Source organism: Ambystoma mexicanum, chromosome 2p (genome assembly GCF_040938575.1).
Source record: "Ambystoma mexicanum isolate Mex_15411 chromosome 2p, UKY_AmexF1_1, whole genome shotgun sequence".
Taxonomy (NCBI): Eukaryota; Metazoa; Chordata; class Amphibia; order Caudata; family Ambystomatidae; genus Ambystoma; species Ambystoma mexicanum.
In genome coordinates this window covers 629,899,632-629,920,284 of record NC_090923.1, presented here as the reverse complement: position 1 = coordinate 629,920,284, position 20,653 = coordinate 629,899,632, and the positions used below count along the sequence as shown (strand labels likewise).

The 20,653-nt window shown below is 49.0% G+C and overlaps 1 protein-coding gene across 1 annotated transcript in view; it reads left to right on the top strand.

The window, feature by feature from the left end:
• UBA7 (ubiquitin like modifier activating enzyme 7) overlaps positions 1 to 20,653 on the top strand; it is a 1,701,784-nt gene that overhangs the window by 859,519 nt on the left and 821,612 nt on the right. The window lies entirely within an intron of this gene.

The following is a 20,653-nucleotide window of genomic DNA, read 5'->3' as shown; positions in this document are numbered from 1 at the left end:
TGGCCCGCCACCTCGGGGCATATCGCCTCATTAAGTAACAGTCATTTACTCTCCTGCAGAGAGCCACTCTCAAGCATCCCTCCCTGGAATCCCTTACACGGAAATGCATAATTGACCACAACACTGCCATCACTTGCACTTTGGTCTATCACCCTTCAGGTTGCAGCCCATCATTCCTTGAGATATGTGTCTGCTCTCATTAGTATCACTCTAGACACTCAAATTGCAGTAGGGGACCTCATCCTGTGAATGCACTCATTCACTGACAAAACACAAAACAGCCAGTCAATTCAACACCATCATGGTTCTTCTTCATGTGTTAGTGCATCAACTTACTGAAGTGGACACACTCTTCACATGATCAGCCACTTGATGTACCACTTTCTGTGGCATCGCATACTCCAGTCCCATGGTCTGACCATGAACTAATGCTGAGTAACTAGTCACACCCAAACAAACCTCCCATCCAACCCAAGCCTCAGACTCCGCTCCATGTGGTACTTTTAGAGCACTAAAATGCATGACAGAATTTAATTTCCTTCAAACCAGACCCTGTAATTCCCGCCCCAAGATCCTAACAACCTCTTGAAGACCCTGACCACCGAACTGAATGGGTCACTCAACATCTCCACTCCTTTTACTAAAGGAAACCTAAAACTCGACACAGAAGGGCTAACAATTGGTAGGATAATTAACTTAATTGCCAGAAAAGAGCCATTTTGAACTGGGAACACAGATAAAGACAGACTTGCTAACGAGCAGTTAAGATCTCCTTTTATATCCATGCAAAAGGCTACCAATCCGTGATTGACATGTAAAAGAAGGCGCACTTTCAAAAAAGTGTACACACAGCACAAATCTATACAAATTTGAGCACCCTCTCCCAGAGCAGGTCAAACCTCATACCCTTCTCCCCAAGAAATGGCAGACAGTGTTTCCATAGCCTTCTGGGAGAAAATACTGGAAATCCAAGCAAACGTAGCCTTAGTCAAAAACACTGTCAAGTACCCCCACGATAACCATACTCCCTCAATGTCAGACTTCAAGCCTATCACACCTAGCACCATCATTTACATGCCCTGCCACCTTCCTTAAAGATAATGGGCCTCATTACAAGTATGGCGGTAACCCTGTCAGTGCTGCCGGCAGGGTTGCCGCTGGACTTGCAGTATTTACCAGCGCCTGGCTTGCCGGAATCACTGGGGGATTACGCCCACGGCGATCCAGGAAGTCAAACGCCGGTAAATTGTTAATCCCCATTCCCATTTGAGTCCTAGAGGATTTAATGGGAATCGGGATGCCGGAAGCACCGGCACCGTTAACAACGGTGCCGGTGCTTCCGTGAAAGTAGGCGGGCGGGTGCCGTTCTGCCTGCCAGGTCTGCCCATGGCGGGCGGGACTGCAACCGCCCGCAGACTCGTAGTGTGCCGGTCCGGTAAAAACGGACCGGCACACTTGTAATGAGGCCCAATATCAACATTTTGGCTCCTCCATTTCCCCAAATGTGCAGTGCCTCATTCAAATCAGCAAAAATGCCAAGCTCCTGAACCAAACAAATACCACTCTATTTCTAATATCCCCTCCCTGGCAGACATCCTGGGAACATTGTCAGCACTCAGTCAACAGGATTCTGTCAATCCTCTGAGCTTCTACGTGACGAGCAGTCAGGGGTCCGGCTGTGGAGGAGCACAGAACCTCTCCTTCACTTTATGAGGGAAGAGATCCTTAAATCCTATGATAGAACACTCTATCCATCCTAATCCTGTTAGACCTCACCACAGCCTATGACACAGTAGAACACTGCACATTATCAGACATATGTTAGTCCACTATGGACATCAAGAGAACTATCCTACATGGATAAAGGACTTCCGTTCCTGGCCTGTGAGGTCAAAATACATGATTTTAGATCGAAGCCTTACACTCTTAATGTAGGTTTACCAAATGGCCCTATACTCTCATCCTGGCTGTTTAATGTATACATCAAACCTTTAGCATCCCTCCTGTCCCACTACTTTCCTAAATTCCAATTGTATGCAGGTGATTCACAGACTGCATTTTACCTTGACAAAAGTAACCCTAAACATGGCACTTAGCAACTGTCTGAAATGAATGGCTTACACTGAACAACCTCTGCCTCAAGTCAACAAAATGAAGGACCTGATGTTTAGTATACCCAAACCCGGTGCTCTCCCTTTCAGGCGGTCAGAAACCTCGGGAATGTGTAGACTTTCTCATAAACCTGGGCATTATTCTGGCAAATATCAGTCCTTCGCTACCCAGATAGATGAATTTGCCATCACAGCCCGTTTTGAACTTTATCTGATCTGCAAGATCAAGCCATACATTGAAATAACCCAAAAGACTGATCTGACTGGAACCTTAGTCATTTATAATTTGGATTTCAGCAACTCAATCTATTTTGACTTACTAAATTACGAACCAACCATTTTAAACTTATACAGAACCAAACATCCATACAGATACTAGAACCTAAGGCAGTCCAGCATATGTCAACAGCCCCCAAGACACTACATGAGCAGTCTTTTTGAGTTCAGAGTCTGACTCAAAGTACTCAAGTCTGCATAATATGGACTCAAAATAACTCCGAGCTCTACCCATCTCTTATAGACACGCCAGAAACCTGAGGTCAGCAGGTGAGAACCTTCTGCAGAGCCCCAAATTCAGGAGTCAAAGACAAAAAGGCAAGGCAGTAGAACATTCACAGGCCGGGCCCCTAGACTCTGGAACAACCACCTGAAACCACTTAGGGCCTGATTCACAGAGCGTTTTCCTATGGGAGTGCACCATTGTAAAACACTTTTGTGAATTAGGCCCTTAGCATCAAATCAGATTTACAACTGATTTAAAAGGCTGTTCATAACTGCAAGGGGCCTCTGTAGCACCTCTCAGATTATGGACCATTTCTATTATCCTTATTAAACTTGCTGATTGCTCTAAGGGGCACTTTGTTTGAACATCTAACCCGCCGCTTGTCTGTTAGCCACCTCTGGACACTTTATCTTGTATCACTTTTTGCTTATTTCATCTTGTGCCATGGGGATCACATCTGATTCCTTTCTCTGTGAGCGTCACTGTCACCAGCCTCAGCACAATGTTAAAACACAATGGTGCTGAGGACAGTCGAAAAGGCAGCACGGGTCCAACATGTCACTGCGACACTATGAACGCCTTGTGCGAGACTCCCAGTGAAAGGGTGTACCGTCTTGCCCAGTCACTTAAAAAGGGGGGTGGAACACGTGGAATGGGGAACAACAAGCGTAAGTTTGGGTGTACGTGGGAAGTACCACAGTAAAATACTTGCAATGCCCACATGCGCGCTAACAACATGTATTCATGGATTCGAACAGGGCTCACTAGCGCGCAGAAAAAGAAGCACAATTCCGGAAACACGTCCTCCACACGGTAGCTGGCATAAGCGTCACCGTGCATGAAAAAGAATGCATAAAAAGGGCATGTGAAAAACCAATGCGCGTATACAGCTACGATGAATGTTCAATTTTTCGCAGCAGTGATCGTGGGACACCTCAGGAGGAGAAGGAAAGCCAGGGCCCGCATTTTTTTTACCTAGCACCAGCCTTTTTGGGATGCCTGATGACCAGGTCTATGCCAGGTATAGGTTTCCACCTCATATCATATTAGACCTGGTCACAGAGTCGGAAGATGACCTCACATCACCCACCCTGTGCCCCCAAGCACTGAGTCCCTTGGAAAAGGTGCTCAATGTACTGCATTTTTTGGCCACTGGGTCATTTCAGCTGACAACTGTCATAGTCGGGGGCATTTCACAGCCCACGCAGTCACGCTGCCTAAAGCAGGGGTTGGCAATCGTGACTGCACGCCCCTCAGTCCGCAGGCACATATACATGCCCAGAACACCCGCAGAAAGTCAGGCCATGGTCCAGGACTTTTACGGGGTGGCGCACTTCCCTAAAGTGCTTGGTTCCATTGATTGCACCCATGTGGCCCTACGTCCACCTAGGGCCACAGAGCACATCTATCGCAATCTCAAGCACTGGCATTCCATCAACGTGCAAGTTGTATGTGATGCCAAGGGAATCTTTAGCTCTGTATATGCTAACTATCCAGGGTCCAACCATGATAGTTTCATACTCAGAATGTCACCCCTACACTGGGCCTTGGAAGCTAGGAGGCATGGCAACACATCGCTCATTGGTGAGTACAAACGGCCCTGCAAATGCATGCATGTCTCACACAGACAAAACCACCCCACTGACACACCATGTCACCTCTACAGGGGACAGTGCCTACACTCTGAGCACATACATGATGATGCCAATACGGTACCCCACCAAACCAGGTAAGATACAACGCAGCCCATTTTGCAACTAGGGCCATAGTGGAGTGCACATTCGGAGTGCTAAAGTCACGCTTCCGCTCCCTTGACCACTCTGGTGTTGTGCTACTATATGCACCACCAGTAGTTTGCGGGATCATTGTGGCAGCATGTGTCCTGCACAACGTTGCAACACAGCGTGGTGTACCGGTGGACATGGTGGTGCCCCCACATCCCCAACCACATGCACAGCGGCTGCGCATGGGAGGAGAAAAGGGCACATGGCGAGGTTGCCCGTACCCAGGTTGTGGCACAATTTTTCACCTAAAATCCAACCCCTACGGAGTTCACACAGCCCTGGCACATTCCAGGTGACAATCGATGATGACCAAGGGACAATCATCTGTCCCAACCTTACCACCCTGAGAATGTGTCCTTGGAAGTGCTACATTGTGTGCATCCCTTAGAACTTAAACTAGCTCAATCTGGTGTGCACAAAAGGAACACATGGAAGATGAATTATGCCACTAACACCATGCCAAAGTACACATCTAAATGCCGGTATGTCATCTACACCCTCCCACACTTCATGTCACCTGGTTGCCACACCATGCCATGGCATGCAATGTCAAAACTGAGAAATAAATGGCCAACACATCACACTACTGTCACAAAGCGCTCAACGATCAACAGAACAAGTTCAGAAATAACTCACTCTCACACATCAAAATAATAATGTACACAGGAACGTCAGTTTGGCCAGAACAACATACCAGAACCACAGGACCCAAGAGTGAATCTGTTTTACAGTGACCAATCATAATTGCACAAGTGCCTCAATGTGTCATAAATTGAACATGGCACCCTTGTATTTCTTGTGTGTTCCTGCTTATTAAAGGGGGCAGGGAAGCGCATACAGCAGGAAAGCTAACAATAATGGAGATAGGCAAGCTAATACATGAAGATGGAGCATGAACAAAGGATGGTTCTCAATGTCCAAACCAAAAGGGATGCTAACCATACACTGGACAAACAATCATGAATCCCCCTAGCTGTGTACACAGGTCGGACTTGAGACTGCCCACAGATATAATGGAAGCGCAATGCCCCTGCATAAGTTACTTTTACACGCTGCACTCCTTGCAAGCCTATGGAAAGGGGAAGCAGGAGTGGCATGTGTGTCTGGACCCTAAGGCACAAACAAGGAGTGTACCAACACGAGAGAAGCCTCTATGGGTCCAGCTGGAACCTACAGTGGATGCCCTCGGATGCCACACAAAGGAACACACTGTCACATAAATGCACAATAGACCACAGGTAAGACAAGGGAAGGGAAGGTGGAGAGATTACCTGCTGGGAACCCCAGCAGCCTAACTTGGAACTAAGGACTAGCATAAGCACAAGTGAGGACACAAGAATGGCAACTTAAATTTACAGGGTAGAATAGGCTACAAAGTCACCAATGTTCTGAAGGGGAAAAACAAGTAAACAAAACATGTGTGGATGTTAAGAAGAAAAAATAAAACACGCCATGGGTTCATGGGCCGCAAGGCTAGCATGGATCGGGAGAGTTGTCGCTGCTGTCTCCACCCTCTGGTGTAGCATTAGAAGATGGTAGTGGTAAGGGAGGTTCACCACGCAAAGCCCTGGCCTGGTCCTCCATGGCAGTGGCCATGCGGGACTGAGACGATTTGCATCTGCAACATGATGGCTCGGAAGTCTGCATGCAACACCTCACAGGATGCATGGAGTTCCTCCAAGATGGTATGAGTCAACTGTTGCATCTTCTGTTCAGACCGTCTACTGCAGGCTGCCTCGAGTGCAGCAGTGTAGTTCTGAGGGACCTATACTCTTCCCTCAGGGCACCCCTGTGGGCCGACTCTCTGCAACCAGTGATGCCTGCAGAGCCCTGAGTTCCGCCCGTCGGCTTCTGTTTCTGGCCTCCATGTGCAGCATGTGTGAGCAGCATGTGGACCGCAATGCCTGCAGCTGGTGCTCCTACTGCTTTCTGGGGGGGATCATGGAATTGGCTACCCTATCCATGCCCTGAGCCAACATCTCATATGAAGCACCCCGTTGTTGTGCTCCCACACAGTATCACCAGTTGTACACCGCCACTGCTTTGGCAGACCCCACGCCTGCCTGGCCCAAGGGTACCTGGCCCTTGATGTGATGCCACTGTCTGTGGCTGCAGGAATGCATCCCTCCTTCTATCAGCTGTCCCAGGACCAGGAGCCAATACTGTGGAACATGACCCAGCAGCCGTAACCACCACATACAGATGTACCAACACTGACTGTCCCTGTGAGGGGTCGTCCCCCCCTGCAGACATATGGAACACAACAGCACCCACACTTGATGCATTCACCTACGACAGCACATAGGAATCCAGATCCGGTTCACCACGAGAGGCACAGGTTTCATCAGAGGCGGACTCAAACTGAGTCAGGGTCTGGATGGACTGTAGCACCAGTGGATCATCATGGGCTGCCACACCAGGTCCTCCACTGATGCTCGGTGTCGGCTCAGTATCCTGTACCTCCTCCAGCTCCTCCTCTGCATCCAGTACCTCTTCACCTGCACATGGACAGAAAAATACATGAAGACCCATGTAAATAGCATAGCCCACAAACATAGGTATCACAATGTTGTGATGCAACACATTAACCTGCCATGTCACTCATGGCACAAACCCCTGCACGTACACAGTGTCAATGGAAGGGAAGAGTAGGGTAGCATGAAAGCAGCCATGGACGTGTGTGGAAGGGCTCAATACCACATGTAATGCATGGTGCATAGAACCTGCTTCACACACGACCACCTGACTGGCATAGCTGAGTCACCAGCATCTCTGAAGGAAATACACAGATGCCACGTAGCAAAGCCATGCCTGAACTGTCAAACAGCATGAGATGAAACTTGATGACTACTGTCCCAGAGCCATATATAATGGATGTGACATGCCATGTAATTCACAAACTCCAAACACACAAGTGTCACAAGGTGCAACATTGCAAGGATGGTGTAATAGAGTGAATCCAGACACACCCATCCCATGAGGCCAGGTCACATTGACATCACGCAAGTGAATAGGCACAGTGAAGGGGAGACCTGGGGTTGGAAGTGGGAGTGGGCAGTGTAGTACATGGGAACGGCATCCAATTAAAATACAATTACATAATCAGTAATGAAAATGCGGCGGGCTGGTGGCAGTGGAAGGGTAAGTGCAGGTATCAGGTGCCAATTGCTGGTAGTGGGTTATAGAGATACAGAAAACAGCCATCAAGTGTGCGGGATTCCATGGAGGCAGTGCATGGGTTCCACTGGTGGCTCAGAAGCCTATGTCGGAGATCAGAGTGCAGGCAGGTAATTAGTGCACTCTCAGTCATCCAGGACTCCAGCAGGGGAGAGGAGAGAGAAAGCACAACACATGAGGAAGAATCAGAAGTGCCTCCAGACCTGGAGAAGGTTCACCTCCAGTTCCATTGAGACAGGGAGGCTGTACCAGAGGGAGACCCCAGCCGAAGATAGATATTAACCACCAACTCATTGCTATGAGAAGCTACTGACCCTGAGGGGGGAATTGGGAAGCTACAGTTGAAGGAATTGTGGCCCCAGGACCCATAAGGCCTTGTGGACAATGCACAGGGTTTGGAACTGAACAATCGTAGCCCCTGGGAGCCAGTGCCATCATTACAGTCCTAGGGAGATAGAATACCTGGCCCCAAGACAAAAGGACAATTCCCATAGTCCAGTTCTGGATGAGTTGCAGAGGGAAGAGAGTAGAAGCACAGAAATCTTGGTAGAGGCTGTTGCAGTAGCCCAGCATAGGACTGACCAGTCCTCTGGAGACAGTGAGCTGCTGGGGGTAGGAGAGGAAAGGAAGAATACCTCTGAGGAGGTGCAGCTGGTAGGGTGACCTCTTAGAGATGTCAGAGATGTGAGGAGAGAAGGCGAGTGTGGAGTGGAAGATTATCACAGGCTGGAGCAGGAAGAGGGCCAAGAGAGGCTGGACAGAGAGTGACATGAAAGGAGGGAGCAGGTGTGGTGATGAGAATTCTCACGGTGTGCAGCACATCGTTTGTATGTAGTCTGCAGGACAACAATCATGTGTCAGTCCACCATGACATGGTTCACCCATGGCGGCAGTCATGTAAATGTAGGCAGAGCTGCCAGACAATCATAACACTTCATCCAAGCAACATACACATGTCCTGGATGCACACGCATCACCACTCACCAGACATTTCCTCATAAATTGGCATGTCTCCCACACCTTGGATCGGCTCCACATCAATCATATCACTAATGAGCTCTTCATGTGGAGTGAGTTCATCGTCCTCTCGTGGTGACCTGCCTCCAGTCACCAGAGTACAGGTGTAGGCGGCAGCCAGCTTCTGTTTGGCTCAGCACCAGAGGTCATTCCAATGCTTCACTACCTCAGGAGTGATGCACCTCTCATTGCCCAAGGTGTTGATTCGATCCGTGACGCGCTGCCAGTGGGCCATACGCTGAGCAGGCGTATGTGTGCTCCCTGCCTGCACGAGCATGTCACGTTCGTGTTCCTGCACGTAGTCCATGAGGATCTGGAGTTCCTCATCATTGAAGCTCCTCTTCTTCGACGTGTGGGTCTCCTCTGCCGTGCCTTGGGTTTGAGCCTGTTCCGCTACTGCACACTTCACCTTCTTGCAAGGTCATGCAGACTCTTTGTGGCTGGGACCACTTTGGTCAGTAGGGCCTGGAGCACTGGTGGACTGGACTATGGCATCACCCACTGATGCCGGGACAGTAGGTTGCCTAGCAGGTATCCGTACCTGGGTGCTGGTGCCAGGATCTATCACTGCACGTCCCTTGCCCTTAGACACAAGGACATGTGCCCCTGGGTCTCTGTGGACCAAGGCCTTGACCACTACATGCCTGGCTTGGGAACCCTCAGCCTGGGTGGTGAGGGCTGCAGCTGCCCTTGCAGCTTCCTCACCCTGGCTGGTGTGGACAGCAGATGACCCTGTTGCTCATGGACCCTGGGTGCTGGTGCCAGGACCTTTCAACACACGTCCCTTGCCTTAGACACAAGGACATGTGTCCCTGGGTCTCAGTGGACCAGGTCCTTGACCAACCACTACAGGCCTGGCTGAGGTACCCTGAGCCTGGGTGGTGGGATCTGCAGCTGCCCCTGCAGCTTCCTCACTCTGGCTGGTGTGGACAGCAGATGGCCCTGCTGCTCCTGGTCCCTGGGTGCTGGTGCCAGGACCTTTCACTGCACGTGAACCCTGGGTGATGGGGACGTCAGCATCAGCTGCTTCTCTCTGACCCTGTTGGGTGGGGGACATAGCTCTCGCTGCACGGCCCCGGACACCGCAGCCACCTCGGCCACCTCTGCCACCCTTCCCACTTGTTGCCCTCCCACTCATGGCACTGATGGATTAGTGTAATGGGAGGCACAGCTATAAATTGTCCTGGGCAATTTCAGTGAGGGGGCAGTGTACGTGATGTAAAATGTACCAGTGTGCTCCAGCAAGGCTCAATGTAACCTGTGGGGAAAATAAATGGGCCGCATAATGCACATGCACCCCAAAAATGAAAAATACGTGTATGCGATCCCTCGGTAGCCCACGTGAAAAGAACAAACGTTACGCAGTACCCTGTGGCACCCAGCAACACAAAAAATGTATACGCGAAGGACACGTAAGGTACTGTGATGTTAAGAATGGGGGTACACGACACACGGGGGCACCCACAGTATGCAAAATGCATGTGTGACTCACCGTTAGCCTCACAAAGAAGGGAAAAGTACATGCGCGTGTGCGCAGAGGCAAATCCCCCACCAAAATAAAAAGCTTGCACTGTCTCTAGTGAAGAGATAGTGTGGAAACGCTATTATCACCGAAGTCCACATGTCTGTCCGCTATAACTCGCACAAGCATGTGATGGCCTCCTACACACTACTTTGTCTCGATCCTGAATGCCCAACGTTCAGCACGTGTCATGTAACTTACGCGCTTAGGCTCTTTCCTCTGATTTCATGCTAACACGTTGTTTCGGCCCACGCGAGTAACACGGAAGACCCACGCTCCTGCCTACCAGCCACCTTACATGCCTCCTACTGCCCTGAGCTGTCTCCTACTGGGCCATCTGCTGCTGCCTGCCCACTGTATGTGCCTGCTGCCTACATGCCCTGCAATTTGAGTGCCTGCTGTACACCCATTGCCAGTCCTCTGTCGTCGTACCTCTGACCACCTCTGCTGATCCAGAAGACTCCCAACATGCCAGAGCACTGCACCACAGCCCAGCCCCAGGACCACCTTGCCCACCCACACCTGCCTCAGGTGTTGGACAAACATCATCTGAGGCAAGTGCCAACCCTGTGGAAGTGAGTCAGAGGGCTGTCAGCTTCACTGCCAGAGAAGTCGACATCCTGGTGGAGCATGTCCTGGGGCATTATGATGCCCTCTTCCATGGACCAAAGCAAGTCGGCAAGAAAGGACAGAAGATGATCTGGGCCGAGATTGTGGGTGCCATCTATGCGGAGGGGGTGGCACCCCGGGACTACAACCATGTGCACAAGCGCTGGGAGAATCTAAAAGCTAGGACCCACAACAAGGCTGGTGTCAACCAAGAGGGGTGCTGGGGCTGGTTGAACACCACCAACATGCGGGTCCTGGAGCGGTTTTAACCAGCGCTGCATGCCCACGCAGGGTGGCATCACAGGTGATGGGGTTAGGGGTCCCAACTGGTGTAGGCTGCCTACAGGCTGGGTTGATGTGGGCTGGGGTGTCCCATGTGGTGGGGGCTGCTTGCAGGCTGGGGTGATGGGGGCTGGGGTGTCCCATGTGGTGGGGGCTGCTTGCAGGCTGGGGTGATGGGGGCTGCGGGGTCCCTTGTGGTGGGGGCTGCCTGAAGGGTGGAGTAATGGGGGCTGGGTGTCCCATGTGGTGGGGGCTGCCTGCAGGCTGGGGTGATGGGGGCTGGTGGATCCCATTTGGTGGTGGCTGCCTTCAGGGTGGCGTCACAGGTGATGGGGTCTGGAGGGGTCACATGTGGTGTGGGCTGCCTGCAGGGTGGCGTCATAGGTGATGGGGGCACATGTGGTGTGAGCTGCCTGCAGGGTGGCGTCACAGGTGATGGGGGCTAGCGGGTCCCATGTGGAGGGGCATGCATGCTGGCTGGGATGATGGGGGCTGGGGTGTGGGTGTCCCGTCAGGAGGGGTCTGCTTCCTATTTATTTGTGCAGATCTCGTGGGTTGTTTTGGAGCAATTAGTGTGCGGCCGGGGTACGCGCTGAGTTTTTACGCGATTTGGCTGGGGTGCAGCCGGGGTACGCGCAGGGTTTTTACACGATTATGCTGGGTTGCGGACGGGGTATGTGCTGAGTTTTCACGCGATTTGGCTGGGGTTCGGCCGGGGTACACGCTGTGTTTTCACGAGATTTGGCTGGGGTGTGGATAGGGTACGCACTGAGTTTTCTCGCGATTTGGCTCGGGTGTGACAGGGGTACGTGCTGAGCTTTCACGCGATTTGCCTGGGGTGCGGACAGGGTACACGCTGAGTTTTCACAGGATTTGCCTGGGGTGCGGACGGGGTATGTGCTGAGTTTTCACGCGATTTGGCTGGGGTGCGGGTGGGTACGCACTGAGTATTCACACGATTATGCTGGGGTGCAGATGGGGTACACACAGAGTTTTCACGTGATTTCGCTAAGGGGGGTTGTATGCTGGACCAGGGATGGCACGTGCCGGGGCTTGCGCCGTGTTAGGCATTTCACTTGCCTTTTACTGCCAGGGGGGCATGTTGGGGGCGTTACTGGTGCTGCTTGATGTTCCTTGCGCCATGGCTACTGATGCCTCGGGAAATCCATGAATACGCGTGTCGCGCAATTCTTTCTTTGTGCCACGGTTGGCGCATGCTCCTTATCGGCGAGCGGCGCTTGCACCTTTTCTGCTCTGGATTCTATGAATCAGGGCCCGAGTCTCCTCCATCTTCAAATGTATGTACACTTCCCATTTGTTTATTTCACTCAAATTGATAGCTGGTCTCACTTTCACTTTCTGGTGTACTCGGACGATATTGCTCAGAAAACTCACTTTGGGGATGCCTCCCCTTATTCTACTGCTCTTTTCTTGACTAGCTCTCCTAACTCAGCTTCCAGACAGGCTCTATCTGAATCTGACATGACAATAAAAGTATGCCTTCTGATCTGTGCAGGCACTTCCCAAAGCTACAGGTGATACCTTTCAACTGTCTGGAGAATTCAGGCATCCTCTGAAACCATGTGCCAGTTTTGTAAAAATAGTGCCATCCTTTCTCCTACTGGCAGATATTCCACCCATTGTCTCACCAGCTGTAATGGCTGCTGTACTGTCCATGGCTACCTCTGCCCCTTGAGGAGAAGAAAGTGCCTCTTTGTCTTTCTTCCCAGTATTGAGAGCTCCTCTGCCATGGGGCCTGCAGCACCCCTGCAGCCAACCGGATGAACAGGCCCTGCTCATGGGCGTAATTTTGGGAGGTGCGGGGGTGTTTGCCCCCCCCCAACATTTATGGCACACCATTTTGTCCCCATTAATTTGGCTGGGGCACCTTTTCTTCAGATGTCATATCCCCCCCCCCAATATTTTCAGCAAAGTTACTCCACTGGCCCTGCCACAACTGGTCGGCCCAAAAGGTCTTTTGAGAAATATCTTTTTTATTGGCACTTGCACCTTGTGAGGACCATGAAAGTATCCACGGATTTGCTCAGTTCCTGAAAGTGCAGCCGGCTCTGTCTCATATGTCCCAACATCTCTCAATCTGGCATCGATTTTAAGGAGTAAGCCTCTCCTGCGCTCTTTGGATAAAGCGCAGTTGGCATTTCCAAGTGTACACACAGCTCTTTGAGTCTAATTCTCTAAGGTAGCTGTATCCACAGGTTGGCCAGTGTACCTCTCCCTCTCAGAGAGTTGTATTCTTTTTATAACTGGACCTGCCAATTCCAGAATGTTCTCCTGACAGGCATTCCAGGATCAGTCCATACTTTTTCTGCACTTCCTCTCTGACTTAGTGATGAATGCAAGAATTTTAGGATCAAGCTCTGACGATGTTTCTGACAGTTTCCTATCCAACTGAGGCCTTGGACCCTCTGCCCAGAGGCGCTGCCTGACTTCCTCGTCCAGAGGCTTGCATAATGTAGCACAAGACAGAAAATGTCATTCTGTGTGACAACTGCTGCTTTGGAGGACACGTTTCTTCATCCATCCAACCTCCACTGTGCTGACTGCCTTGAATGTGGAAGGTGCTACTGCACCTATGTTTTCACGTTCATGGGAAAAGGTCGTCTGGCTGGTCTAAGGGTGTCGAAGAAGGAGACTGACAGAAAGATGGCATAGTTTTGGTTATGGACTTTTATTTTGGAAATGGAGAAAAGGTCCTCACTATCCCTAATGTCTAAGAGGAGTTCCCTGCCTCAAAACGAATACTAAAGGGGTCTGTTAGAATGTCCGTCAACGTAAAATCCACCATCCTGTTTCTAAACCTACTTCTGTCCCTCTCACAATAGGAATAAAGAGTAAACACATATAAAGCTCCTTCTTTAAGGAGAGTGCCTCCTTTCTCCTGCTTGTAAAATGATGTTTAACAAAATGTTCCTTCACAATAAATATACCTAAGGGGAATGACTCCCTTTCCCTAGTTTGCAGGTTTCAAAACAATCTTTATGCAATGTTCTCTCAAGGGGAATGGCTCCATTCTCCTGATGTGGTTCTGCACAAATTCCAATAAAATCAGGTGTAATGACTCCCTTCCCCCGGTATGTCCTGATACAATACACAACAAGGCCAGGGTGCATGACTCCCTTCCCCTGGCTGCCTCACATTAACTCTAAGGTCAGAACCAAGAGAATGCCTCCCTTCTCTTTGTCTACATTTGCACAGTTCAGCCACAAAGCCATGGGGAATGACTCCCTTCCCCTAGAGCCATTTTTACGACTTTTACTTTGCTACCAGGAGAATGACTCCCTTCTCCTAAAATTACTTGATAGCCTCTTTCCTCAGTGCTTACAGGTTGATGCACACTTTGCCTTTGTGACCTGCTTTTCAACAATTTACCAAATCTTGGTTACGATCCCAGATCCTCCTTTTACGACTAGTGGATTTATCTCTGCCACTATAGTGAGCAAGATTTCCTCTAAACTTTAATGTCTTTCTGCTGGGATTCCAGACCCTACTTATATGACCAGTGGTGCTCTCCCCACTGCTTAAAGGAAGACTCCCTCTGATACTTGCTTGATGCTGGTTCAGGTCCCAGACCCTTATCTTATTTGGCTTACAAACCCTTTCCTTTACCCCTGTTTTGCTAGGCCCACCTGGTTCACTCTCCTGTGAAGTACTGCCATAAGGGAGATTACTCATATCGTAATTTTCAAACAATTTGTATTCCTTTTACGGATAGTTGTAAGTGCCTTTTCTAGCTGCACGTTGAGTCTATATAATTTTATTAATCATTTTAAGTGTTAGTTGTGTTTTTAACATTATTGTACCTGATACTAACTGCCTTGAATTTCTGCTAACTTTTAACACTGTACTTGGAGTGAGTTCAAATTGTATTTATCTCAACGCTAACCCGTGTGATTATAATCCGAGAACCCTCTCGGCACACACGAGTTAGGCGAGACACGGAACTACAAATCCCAGCAGGAGTGTAGTTTCCGCATTCTATTTAGTCCGTCCCCCGGCACGAACGTGATTGCTCAAATGGAACTGTGAGTCTGTGCGGGTAAAAAATCCAGACTACACTTGTTTCCATCCAGAGATAGTTGTAAGTGCCTTTTCTAGCTGCACGTTGAGTCTATATAATTTTATTCATAATTTTAAGTGTTAGTTATGTTATTAACGTTATTGTACCTGATACTATTTTTAACTAACTGCCTTGAATTTCTGCTAACTTTTAACACTGTACTTGGAGTGAGTTAAAATTGTATTAATCTCGACGGTAACCCATGTGATTAGAATCCGAGATCCCCCTCGGCACACACGAGTTAGGCAAGACACGGAACTACAAATCCCAGCAGGATTGTAGTTTCGGCATTCTATTTATTCCATCCCCCGGCGCGAACTCGTCTGTTCGGGTCCGTGCAGGGACACGCAGACGTGCCCACACACTCTGATGCCCTTGGCACCCGCAGGGTACATGGCAACCCCAGGTAAAGCCTGTAGTACCTCACAGGAATATGCCCCTGACACTAACAATATGAACACCCTATCTGGGCCAGGGACTGATACCCGGCTCTCGGCACTCACCATAGCATTACTGAACACCCGGTCCGTGGTGAAACACGCACTAGATATACATGACTACATCCAGGAACAGAAGTTAGACATCATGTGTCTTACTGAGACGTGGCTTACCAATGCCCATGGACCTTCCATAGAACAGGTGACCTCCACACCCCCGGTTATATGTTCTTTGGGAAACACTGGGAGGGGACTGTTGTGGGAGGGGTAGCATTTATATGTAAAAAATCACTATGAATTTACGAGATTAAAATCGAATGCACAGGGAGTGGCATTATTCATGTTAAAATAACAGCCAATCCCAATTTTACCCTAAATCTAGTTCTTCTCTATAGACCACCTGAGGATTCTGATAGCTTCAATGAAGACATTATCAACATTGTTACACCTATGATGACCACCAACACTGGATTGGTTATCCTAGGTGACTTTAACGTGATAAATGGGATAAGAAAGCACTGGCATTGGAAAAAATGCTAGGGAATCACCATGTCACAATCCACAATATGGACCCTACGCACAACAAGGGCCATATATTGGATTGGATTGGCAGTGGTAACATACAGGTTGGAGACATCATGACCACACCATGTATTTGGTCTGATCACTCCTTTGTCACGTGTGTATTGAGGCTTCCTGCATTAGTACATATAGTTAGAACTCGAAACGCATATAGTTAGAACTCAAAACTTAAAGAGTATTACCACTCCTATTTTAGTCAAGTATATGCAAACACTGATGACTAAAACAAATGACTCGATGATCCGAGACGCTTATAAACAACTATAACAAGGAGACCATCGAAAAGCTCAATAAATTTGCCCCAATGAAAGATAAATTGGTCAGAGATCTACCAAATCGTCATAAATGGTTCTCTCCTTCCTTGGCAGAACTCAGGGCCAGCAAAAGGCAGGGCGAACATATCTGGCGTAGGGATAGCTCTACCACTAACATGTCAGATTGGAAATGCAAAGAGAAGCAATATAAACCAAAATTGTTGAGGCAAAGAAAACCTTTTATAATAACCAAATTAGTTGAGCTGGTGAGCAGACGAAGGAACTTTTTCGCCTTTTTAGATCCTGGGGAAAACCCGCTGCTTGCAGTCCTCCCATAAAACCCACAGTTGAAGACTGCGATCGGGTACAGGAGTCCTTTGCAGATAAATTATTCAAAGCTCAAGATAAGATCAAGCAAGAAGCATTGGCATCCCCACTGCCTAAGTCAACACTTATCTCAGCATCTACTGAAACACCTCATATCTGCATTAATCCTTTAAATACTCTGCTGAATTTCACATCTGAAACTGCTACCGTATCAGGGTCAGCATCAGGCTTTATATTTAAAGAATCAACTGCAGTTGAAATGATTAATATTCTTAAATCGATGCACCCTACAAACTGTCCTGGAGAACGTCTTCCATCCAATCATATTTTGGAACATAAGGAACTGTTTGCACCTTTCGATTGTAGATTTTCAAAAGCCTCTTTTCGGACGGGTGTTACTCCCCAGTCGATAAAGAGTGTAGCAGTGTCCCCCTTGCTGAAAAAAGTGGGACTAGAACCCACTGTCATGATTCCTGCCCCTCATGTCCCCAGCCCTCCAAGATGTCAGGCTGGAGCCAGGCCACGATCACCTACATTGCCCTCAAGTGCCTCTCCATCCCTCCAAAGACCCACTTGAAGTCAGACTTGGTGTTTGTGGCACCAGACTCACTCACTCCCATAGGATAACATTGGGGATTGGACTTGTAGTGCATTGATGGGGATAAGATGGATGCCCCCACATATTTCGGTTCCCAGAACTGCATGTGCAGTCTAGTCTTTTGGGTGTGGTTCAGCCAAGAGACACCTGGGATACCCAGAGACTATTTAAGCCACGCACAGGCTGAGAAACATGCTTTGTGTTTTCTGCACCTGCAGCGTGACACTCACCGTGTTCGGATCGGTCTCCAGTAGGCCGGCATCTTTCTTCTGCGCTCAGCTCCTACAAGAACACTGTTAGGAACAGCCTTACCTTGCGGAGCTTCTGCCCATCATTCATCTCTCCTTCTGTTCTGCGGGCATCTTCGGCGGTGTCATTCCCATCCTGGCACGCTGCTTCCTAAGGAAAAGGGAAAAGAACAGAAAAAAGGCATTAGTAAGCATTTTGCAAATCTTCGCTTATTTTTAAATACTGTACGAGCTTCAAACACTTACCTGAATCCCAGCCGCTCTGGGGGAACTCTGTCTCCAAGTTAGTGTGGAAACATCTAGAGGCGCCGCATACCGTGCTTACTCACCGCATTTGTTCTTCATAACCGGCATCCACGCTGAAAACATCGCGGCACCTAAAAGACACAGAAAAATAACTCAGTTCAATACAAATACGAAAGGGGTGCATCGCACTCTCACTCACCTTCAGCGCTACTCATCTCAGCAGCACGCCACCATCCCCGGACTCCGGCCATCATCTAAGGAAGGAAAGGAACGAAGTTAGAGAACTGTTCAAAAGACTCATTATACTTACCTGTCGGACTCTTGCCAGTGAAGTGACTAGGCAGCAACGAGCCCGCATCAATCAACGTGCCCCTGTGCTGAAAGCAGGATGGAGAGCACACTATCCAAGAAAACAAGGTGAGCTTTGGATCAAAGGGAAGGGTTGGACCCCGGGGAAGAAGGGGTTCAAGCACACAGAGACAATAGGGAGTTAAACTCTACCAATCCTGTGTTTCAGGCCCGGTCTCCAGTCAAATAGCCTCCAGGGAAGGGTTCTAGGTCGTAAGAGGTCAGAACAGGCTCAGTGACGTCCCCGTGGATACCAGGTGAGCGTTACACCCACCGATGCAGCCAATTTAAGACCAACACACTGTTCTTTCTTAAACTCATAGATAAGGTAGCGACTATCCAGTTACAGGCCCATGTACAGATGTCCGGCATACTACACGTCAAACAGTCGGGGTTCAGAAGTCACCATTGCACGGAGAGTGCCCTTCTGGACTTGCAGACATTTATGCTCCCTAAATTAGAGGATAGCAAGTCGGGGCTGCAGATGTTGTAGGATCTATCAGCAGCTTTCGACTTGCTAGATCATAAAATTCTACTTGATAGAATGCAGACTGTTGGGGGCCTCTCCGTAAATGCCATAACCTGGATGAGATCCTTTTTGGAAGGTCACCGGTCACAGGTGCATTGGGGGGATAGTGCCTCTAAGTCACAAACTATAACGTGTGGAGTGCCCCAGGGGGCATGTCTTTCCCCCCTGTTGTTTAACATTTATATTTTCCCTCTCTGCAACGAGTTAGATCTTTTTTGGATCTTTTTCTGTAATTACGCCAACGATTTTCAACTGGTTCTCGATATCACAGGTGATCATGATGCGGACCAACGTATGGTGGATGCGGTGTACCAATTGATAAAACAGAAAATGTCCACAAATTGGCTTTGTCTAAATGCTACAAAAACTGAACTCATGCTATTTGGCCCCTGCCAGGCACAAATTAAGCTAGGCCAGGAGTACTCAGGTTTCAGAATAGATGGTAGCCATATTAACGTGCGGAAAGTAAAGACCTTGGGCACATATATGGAAAACAGCTTGGATTGTGAAGCCCATGTTGCAGCCATCACTATTAGTACTAACTATTATCTCAAAGTACTCAGACAGGTTGCACCATTGGTTTCAGTTGAAAATCGTACCAAACTTGTGAGAGCTATCCTTCTGCCACGAGTGGATTACTACAATGCACTCTTAGGTGGTGCAAGTTAAGCTGATATCCAAGAATTACAAAAAATACAGAATAAAGCCACCCGCATCATCTTTCAGATGAAGCATTCAGAACCTACATCCGCAGCCAGAAAAACAACTACATTAGCTCCCTGTGGAAGCCAGAATTCAGTTCAAACTACTAATCATCTGTCATAAATGCATCTTTGGCAATGCACCCGTCTACCTGAAGGATGTCTTTAGCATTTACCAGCCAAAAAGAAATTTGAGGTCAGCAGAAGACTCCTTACTGGTACAGCACCGGGTAAAACGAGCTTGTGGATTCGGACGGGCCTTTCACACCCAAGGAGCCAAGGCATGGAATGCTCTGCCCGTATCACTGCGTAAGACAGAAAACCTTCTTGCCTTCCGGAAACAATTGAAAACGTATCTTTTCAATTAGTATGAATCTCTGCAGGTAGCTCTTTTTCTGTCACTGCATCTGTCTCTCGGCGCCTGGATGCCCACAGGCTTTGGCATGGTATAAGCACAATAACAATAACAAATGTCCAACTTTACACCCCTACCGGTTCCTGCGTTACGCCTGTTACCTTCACTGGCTTCTGGATGCTCTGCCGGTTCTTGCTTCATTTGGGAGCATTTTGAAAGCGTTCAGTGTCTCTGCAGCTCTTGCTCCCCGTGTCTCGTTCCCGTCTTCCAGTCCGGCAGTGTAGGCGATGTTGCAGGACCTCATGGTTCACCCTTCCAGGGTCGTATCACTGCTTCCGAGCCTCCAGCCATGTTCCCGACCAACGCCACACTACCGGGCAAAGGAATCTCACTGTCTGCTTCCTGTCTCCAGAGGAGGATGGCTTTCGGCTTCTTCTCAGCATTCTCTGGGTCTTCCTTACTTTTCCCGGGCTGGACTGTCTCCCGTGCTGCTCTCCTTCTTGGCTGGCCTGCATGCAGGACTGTACTCTCATTCAATGAGTCCTTCACCTAGTTTTATGTTGCTTAGGTGAACACTCCCGCACGGAGCACTAGAACATGTCCTCCCGTTCGATGGGTGGCCATAGCTCCCGTTCCATGGCTCTTCATGGCTCCTTGGGGCTACCTCTTTTCAGTACTTGCATTGGTGTTAATCTTTGTGTCTCAGATGATCTTCTTCGTCTCAATTGGGGAAACTGACATGATGTTACAATAGCATATGAATGTATCAGTCAGAAGGGGGATATTGTGCTGCCTATCACCTAGGTGGCCATCCTTATCTCCAGTAGGAGACTCCCTCCCCATGAGGTCCTCCCGCATTAAACCACCCATAGGGGGAACATTGGGTAGCAGCTTGACCTCCCCAGCCTCATGAGAAGGGGATCCTTCTGGGGAGAAGTGATGACAC